This window comes from Coregonus lavaretus (assembly GCF_964263955.1).
Source record: "Coregonus lavaretus genome assembly, chromosome: 20".
Taxonomy (NCBI): Eukaryota; Metazoa; Chordata; class Actinopteri; order Salmoniformes; family Salmonidae; genus Coregonus; species Coregonus lavaretus.
The window spans coordinates 38587684-38596325 of record NC_140007.1 but is presented as its reverse complement, the minus strand read 5'-3'; positions in this window follow the sequence as shown (position 1 = coordinate 38596325).

The following is an 8642-nucleotide window of genomic DNA, read 5'->3' as shown; positions in this document are numbered from 1 at the left end:
TCATTTTCATTGTTTGGGTGTATTTCTATGTTGGGTTTTGGGTGATTTTCTATGGTTGCATTTCTGTCACGTTTATTTCTAGGATTAGTCATATGACTCCCAATCGGAGGTAACGAGTGTCAGCTGTCGGCTCGTTATCTCTGATTGGGAGCCATATTTAAACTGTGTGGTTTCTCCTTGGTTTGTGGGTTTTTGTTCCGAGTTCAGTCATTAGTCACTGTAGGACTTCACTATCGTCATTTGTTTGTTGTTTTCGTGGTTGCTTTTATTTAAATAAAGTCATCATGTTCACTCCACGCGCTGCGTATTGGTCCGCTTCCTCAGACGATCGTGACAGAAAAACCCACCATCAAAGGACCAAGCAGCGTGTCAAGCGGCAACAGGACCCAGCTCCAAAGGCTTCCTGGACATGGGAGGAGATTTTGGACGGAAAGGGGTCCTGGACTTGGGAGGAGATCCTGGATGGGATGGATCGCCGTCCATGGAGCGAAACGGTGGAGAGGCGACGGCGAGAGGAGCAACGGCGTCAGCAGGGCCATCATCGTTGGAAGGACGAGAGGCAACCCCAAAAAGTTTTTGGGGGGGGGCACATGGCTTGGACGACGGGGCTAACGGAGGCAGAGAAGGGGCGAATTCAAGAGGCAACCAGGTTACGGGGGTCACTGGCCAAAGTAGGGAAAGGAGATGTAGAGGCACGGCGTGAGAGACTGAGGTGTGTATCCAGTCCGGTCCGGCCCGTTCCAGTTCCCGGGGTAGAGCCAGTGGTGTGTGCCTCCAGTACGGTCCGGCCTGTTACGACCCCTCGCACCAAGGATACGGTGCGCTTCGCCAGCCCGGCCCGGCCTGTTCCGGCCACTCGCACCAGGGATACGGTGCGCTTCGCCAGCCCGGCCCGGCCTGTTCCGGCCACTCGCACCAGGGATACGGTGCGCTTCGCCAGCCCGGCCCGGCCTGTTCCGGCCACTCGCACCAGGGATACGGTGCGCTTCGCCAGCCCGGCCCGGCCTGTTCCGGCCACTCGCACCAGGGATACGGTGCGCTTCGCCAGCCCAGCCCGGCCTGTTCCGGCCACTCGCACCAGGGATGCGGTGCGCTTCGCCAGCCCAGCCCGGCCTGTTCCGGCCACTCGCACCAGGGATACGGTGCGCTTCGCCAGCCCGGCCCGGCCTGTTCCGGCCACTCGCACCAGGGATACGGTGCGCGTCGCCAGCCCTTTCCCACCAGTGCCTACACCACGCCCCAAGCCTCCTGTGTGTCTCCCGAGTCCTGTGCGTCCTGTTGCTGCTCTCCGCACTAGGCTTAATGTGAGTCCCCAGGGTCCAGCATGCCCTGTTCCGGCTCTCCGCACTAGCCCTTATGTGCGTTCCCAGGGTCCAGCATACCCTGTTGCTTCTCCCCGCACTAGCCCTGAGATGCGTGTCCTCAGCCCGGTACCTCCAGTTCCGGCACCACGCATCAGGCCTACGGTGCGTCCCCAGGGCCAAGCATGCCCTGTTGCTGCTTCCCGCACTAGCCCTGAGATGCGTGTCCTCAGCCCGGTACCTCCAGTTCCGGCACCACGCATCAGGCCTACGGTGCGTCCCCAGGGTCCAGCATGCCCTGTTGCTTCTCCCCGCACTAGCCCTGAGATGCGTGTCCTCAGCCCGGTACCTCCTGTTCCGGCACCACGCACCAGGCCTACGATGCGCCTCAGACGGCCAGAGTCTGCCGTCTGCCCAACGGGGCCTGAACTGTCCGTCTGCCCAACGCCGTCTGAACTGTCCGTCTGCCAAGCGCCGCAGGAACTGCCCGTCTGTACTGAGCCTGCTAAGCCGCCCGTCTGCCATGAGCCTTCAGAGCCGTCCGCCAGACCGGAGCCGCTAGAGCTCTCCGCCAGACAGGAGCAGCCAGAGCCTTCCGCCAGACAGGATCAGCCAGAGCCTTCCGCCAGACAGGAGCAGCCAGAGCCTTCCGCCAGACAGGATCAGCCAGAGCCTTCCGCCAGACAGGATCAGCCAGAGCCTTCCGCCAGACAGGATCAGCCAGAGCCTTCCGCCAGACAGGATCAGCCAGAGCCTTCCGCCAGACAGGATCAGCCAGAGCCTTCCGCCAGACAGGATCAGCCAGAGCCTTCCGCCAGACAGGATCAGCCAGAGCCGTCCAGCCAGGATCCGCCAGAGCCAGCCAGCCAGGATCCGCCATTCAGTCCGGTGCTGCCCCTTAGTCAGGTACTGTCCCTTAGTCCGGTGCTGCCCCTTAGTCCGGTGCTGCCCCTTAGTCCGGTGCCGCCCCTTAATCCAGTGGGGTTTAATTGGGGGGTGGTCAGGTGGAGGGGCCTACGGAAGCGGATAGTGACTAAGGTGGGGTGGGGACCACGACCTGGGCCAGAGCCGCCACCATGGACAGACGCCCACCCAGACCCTCCCCTAGACTGTATGCTGGTGCGCCCGGAGTGCGCACCTTTAGGGGGGGGTACTGTGATACTCTGGCTCCATGGACTTTGATTATTTGAGCCAGGGTTGTTCATTTTCATTGTTTGGGTGTATTTCTATGTTGGGTTTTGGGTGATTTTCTATGGTTGCATTTCTGTCACGTTTATTTCTAGGATTAGTCATATGACTCCCAATCGGAGGTAACGAGTGTCAGCTGTCGGCTCGTTATCTCTGATTGGGAGCCATATTTAAACTGTGTGGTTTCTCCTTGGTTTGTGGGTTTTTGTTCCGAGTTCAGTCATTAGTCACTGTAGGACTTCACTATCGTCATTTGTTTGTTGTTTTCGTGGTTGCTTTTATTTAAATAAAGTCATCATGTTCACTCCACGCGCTGCGTATTGGTCCGCTTCCTCAGACGATCGTGACAGCTCATTAAATGTCCTTAATGTAGGGCTCCTAAAATGTATTTTATATATGGCTCATCAGGCTCAGGTAGTGTCAGGTTTGAATTTCCATGCTGATCAAAGCTCTAATCAAATCCAGACATATTTATATGCTTTATATTGCTTTTGAATGACACTTCCGGTTTTGACGGAAATACCAGGGTTACCCCGGAGAAAAGTGATTTATTCTCGGGATGGAACATTTGTAAAATACCGGGAAAATATTCAATCCTAGTAGCTGGCTATTAACAGTGAGTAAGGTTCAGGGCAGGGTACTGGGCTGAGGCCGCTGGCTAGTGGTGACTCTTTAACAGTCTGATGGCCTTACTTACTTACTTACTTACTTTATTGTCCCCATGGGGAAATTTTGTTGCAGTGTCATGTACACATTTAAAGTGGCGTTAAATACAAAACAAGATTGACAATACAACTTTCAATAACAGTCACGCACCAATAAAAATAAGAAATAAGAAATAAAACATTTAAAACATTTAAAACAAAGACTAGCCTGCTGGCCTTACGGGGTCAATGGGAACATTTGCCCGAGCTATTTAAGAGGGATATCACACCTGGCACAAATGATTGTCTCGTTCTATTTTTCCTACTGAGGGGTGCCCTATACCTACGCCCAGAGGGGAGTAATTCAAAGTCCAGGTACAGGGGGTGACTTGGGTCTAAAATGATTTTGTGAGCCTTACGGAGGGCCCTGACCTTAAAGATCTCATCCAGGCCTGTCTGTTTGACTCCAAGTACCTTACTTGCTGTGGTAATAATCCTTCTCAGCATGTTTCTCTGACTGACAGTGGCATTGCCAAACCAACAAACAATACAAAAAGTTAAAATACTCTCAATAAAGGATTTGTAAAACAGAGTCAATATAGTACAGTCTATATTAAAAGAACCCAACTTTTTTAGAAAATACAGTCTCTGTTGGCTCTTTTTGTAGATCTGGTCTGTACATTTACTCCACTGAAGCTTACTGTCCAAAAAGACACCCAGATATTTATATTCCTCTACAATTTCTATATTCTGGCCTCTGATAGATGTTGCAGAGGTAGGTGTTGTACGCTTCCTGAAGTCTATGCACATCTCTTTGGTCTTGTTAGTATTGAGGACCAAGTGTGATTCCTCACACCACTCTACAAAGTCATCTAGGACCGGGCCATGATGTTCCTCGTCATCATGCAACAGGCTGATCAAGGCAGTGTCATCAGCGAACTTAACGAGGTGTCTGTCAGTATGGGAACTAGTACAACTATTAGTGTACAAGATGTACAGAAGTGGGGACAAAACACATCCCTGAGGAGAGCCTGTGTTGGTATTGCGTATATCCGACACATGGGGACCTATTTTGACTCGCTGTGAGCGTTGGCTCAGGAAGTCCAACAGCCACAAAACCAGCCCCCCATCTAAGGAAAAGTCCCGAATGAGTCTCTGTGCCAGAATGTAAGGCTGGATTGTGTTGAAGGCAGAAGAAAAGTCAACAAACAGAACCCTGACATGGGATTTGGCACCTTCTAGATGTCTATAGACCATGTTAAGGAGGGTAAGAATGGCATCATCAACTCCTCTGCTGGTCTGATAGGCAAACTGAAATGGGTCGAGGAGCTTCTGGGTGACACTGAGAATATGACTTTTCACAATTTTCTCAAGGCATTTCATAACTAAGGATGTCAAAGCGACAGGGCGATAGTCATTCAGCACAGAGGGATTTGATACTTTAGGAATTGGTATAATTATTGATTTTTTCCACAATACTGGAACGTGTTGCTGGTTGAGTGAGGATTGGAAAATGTCTGTAAAAACACCAGCCAGTTGTTCAGCACAGTGCTTTAACACATGCCCACTTATTTTGTCTGGGCCTGGGCTTTTGTATGTGTTACATCCCCTGAACAACTTTAGAACATCAGACTGTTGAACAACAACTCTCTCAAACATTTGTAATGATGCTTCCATTTGTTTTACCTCCGACACAAAGTTGTCTGATTCAAATCTTGAGAAGAAAACATTCAGTTCATTAGCCATGTTCTGGCCCTCATATCCCCCAAGGTCAGCACTGGTTTTTCCCCTGCCTATATGGGGGGCACTAGCCATGGATTTAATCCCTTGCCAGGCCACCCTTGCGTTTCCTGAGGAGAGGGTCCTCTCCACCCTTTGCTTGTATGCCTCCTTGTCCACCAGTATCTGTCTTTTTATCTCACGTTGTACATCTCTTAAGGCCTGTCTATCACCCCCAGCATAAACTGCCTTCTTCCTATCAAGTAGTGATTTTAGATGTTTTGATACCCAGGGCTTGTTGTTAGGGAAGATTTTACAGGTCTTAGTAGGCACAACTGACTCAACACAGAAGTTTACATAGTCTGAAATAACCTCTGTGAGTTCATCCAGATCAGAGCTGCTGTCCTCAAATACCTCCCACATTGTACAGTCAAAACACCCCTGGAGACAAGTGATACTGTTGTCATTCCAGATCTGGACAGTTTTAACTGTGGGTTTCTCCCTCTCCAGGAGGCGACAGTAAATTGGCCTGAGGTAGACCACATTGTGGTCTGATGTCCCCAGAGGAGGTCTGGTGGTGGCAGAGAACGCCTTTGGTATTGTCCCATAGCACAAATCAAGAGTCCTATTTTTCCTAGTGTGACATTTCACATACTGATGGTATGTGCGCAAGACTTTGTGCAAGGTACAGTTGTTAAAATCCCCTAAAATAAATTTGGGTGCGTCGGGGGAGATGGATTCCAGTTTCTGTGACAGATTATAAATAATCTCTGATGCCTTTGTTATATTAGCTTTTGGTTGAATGTACACAACGGTAACAAACAATTGGGGGAACTCACGGGGCAGATAGTAAGGTCGCAGTGACACAGAAAGCAGTTCAATGTCGGGGGTACAGAGTCGCTCTCTTACCAGGATCGATTTACACCACTGGTCCCTGACAAGCAGGCAGACGCCCCCGCCGTGAAGTTTCCCTGTGACTGTCAGATCGCGGTCCGCTCTGACCAGGGTGAAGCCGGCCGGCTCCACTTCTCTGTCCGGGACTCTGTCATCCAGCCAAGTCTCAGTAAATGCCAGCAAACAGGCCTCCCGATATTCGTGTTGGAAGCGCAGATTCGCTGACAACTCATCCGCTTTCCCCCTCAGTGACTGGGCATTAATCAGCAAGATGGTGGGTAAGGGAAGTTTGTTCTTAATTTTTTTAAGTCGTTGTCTGATTCCCCCGCGTTTTCCACGTTTGCATTTGGGTTTGGGTTTGTAATCCACTCGCAGACAATCAGGTATTAGATGGGCCATTGGGATATCCATCGCGTTCGTATTTGAGTTGCATTGTAGTAAAAACTCCCTGCTGTATTGGATTCCGCTGCCAGCAGCGTTTTCATTATTTAGTCCGTTCGTAGCGGGTATGTACACGATCAACAAGATCAGTCCAACACCCCACCACTGGAAATCCATGATTGGCAGAATGTTTGTAAACTAAGTGTACAAATTAAAACATAAAATAACGCCACTAAGTGTACAAATTAAAAACATAAGATTAAAAACATAAGATAACGCCACACCAAACGTCACACACACTGCAGGTCGCAACAGAAGCTGTTTTTCAGTCTCTCGTCCCAGCTTTGATGCACCTGTACTGTTTCCGCCTTCTAGATGGTAGTGGAGTGAACAGGCCGTGGCTCGGTTGGCTGAGGTCCTTGAGGATCTTCTTGGCCTTCCTGTGACACCGGGTGCTGTAGATGTCCTGGAGGGCAGGCAGTGTGCCCCCGGTGATGCGTTTGGCTGACCACACTACCCTCTGGAGAGCCCTGCGGTTGCGAACAGTGCAATTGCCATATCAGGCGGTGATACAACCCGACAGGATGCTCTCAATAATGCATCTGTAGAAGTTTGTGAGGGTCTTAGGGGCCAAGCCAAATGTCTTCAGCCTCCTGAGGTTGAAGAGGCGCTGTTGCGCCTTCTTCACCACACTTTCTGTGTGAATGGACAATTTCAGGTCATCAGTGATGTGCACGCCGAGGAACTTGAAACTTTTCACCCTCTCCACTGCAGCGCGGTCCATGTGGATGGGGGTGTGCTCTCTCTGCTGTCTCCTGAAGTCCACGATCAGCTTTGTTTTGTTGACATTGAGGGAGAGGTTATTTTCCTGGCACCACTCCGCCAGGGCCATCACCTCCTCCCTGTAGGCTGTCTCATCGTTGTTGGTAATCAGGCCTACCACTGTTGTCGTCAGCAAACTTGATGATTGAGTTGGAGACGTGTGTGGCCACGCACTCATGGGTGAACAGGGAGTACAGGAGGGGGTTGAACACGCACCCCTGTGGGGACCCCGTGTTAAGGATCGGCGTGGCGTAGGTGTTGTTGCCTACCTTCACCACCTGGGGTCGGCCCGTCAGGAAGTCCAGAACCCAGTTGCACAGGGCCCCGAGCTTAGTGATGAGCTTGGAGGGCACTATGGTGTTGAAGGCTGAACTGTAGTCGGATGAACAGCATTCTTACATAGGTATTCCTCTTGTCCAGGTGGAATAGGGCAGTGTGCAGTGCAATGGCGATTGCGTGGTCCATGGATCTGTTGGTGCGGTATGCAAATTGTAGTGGGTCTAGGGTGTCGTGTAAGGTGGAGGTGATATGATCCTTAAATAGCCTCTCAAAGTGCTACGAGGCTGTGCAACAAAGCCCTGCAGCAATGGCAATAGAGGTGTAAAGATCGAAGAAGCTGATTGTGTGGCATTGTTGCTCATTATGATCAGAGGCGCAGATCAAATCTGTTCTTGTGCGATGTTGATTCAACTTAATTACTTTGATTCGGATCATAAGCAGCCATCAACAAATAAAGGATGATTACTGTAAGATAATCGAGCACATTACAAACACTGTCTGGTTGTGTAATGTGATCATAGACATACAGTACACACAGTGTATTGTGTTTATACGTCATAGTGGTGCTACAGTGTATTGTGTTTATACGTTATAGTGGTGCTACAGTGTATTGTGTTTATACGTTATAGTGGTGCTATAGTGTATTGTGTTTATACGTTATAGTGGTGCTACAGTGTATTGTGTTTATACGTCATAGTGGTGCTACAGTGTATTGTGTTTATACGTTATAGTGGTGCTACAGTGTATTGTGTTTATACGTTATAGTGGTGCTATAGTGTATTGTGTTTATACGTCATAGTGGTGCTATAGTGTATTGTGTTTATACGTTATAGTGGTGCTATAGTGTATTGTGTTTATACGTTATAGTGGTGCTACAGTGTATTGTGTTTATACGTTATAGTGGTGCTATAGTGTATTGTGTTTATACGTTATAGTGGTGCTACAGTGTATTGTGTTTATACGTTATAGTGGTGCTACAGTGTATTGTGTTTATACGTTATAGTGGTGCTATAGTGTATTGTGTTTATATGTTATAGTGGTGCTACAGTGCATTGTGTTTATATGTTATAGTGGTGCTACAGTGCATTGTGTTTCTACGTCATAGTGGTGCTATAGTGTATTATCTGACTCTTCAGTGAGGATAGCAGGGCGTCTGAACCAACAAAGAAAGTTGCAGCGTGTCTAATTTAATTTCTAGCATTATTTGTTTGAGCAATATCTCTCATAGAGAGGGGAAGTCAGCCAAATGTCCTGTAGGCAGTTTTCATTACTCAGCCGTTTCAGAAACATTTTCAATGATATCACACTACACATGAGTAGTGAAACCGCAATAGTGTCCGTGTACAGTCAGTGTATACCGTTCTTTTTCCATGCAAAGCCCCCTCTCCTCTCCCATCAGCCACTCTAATTACAG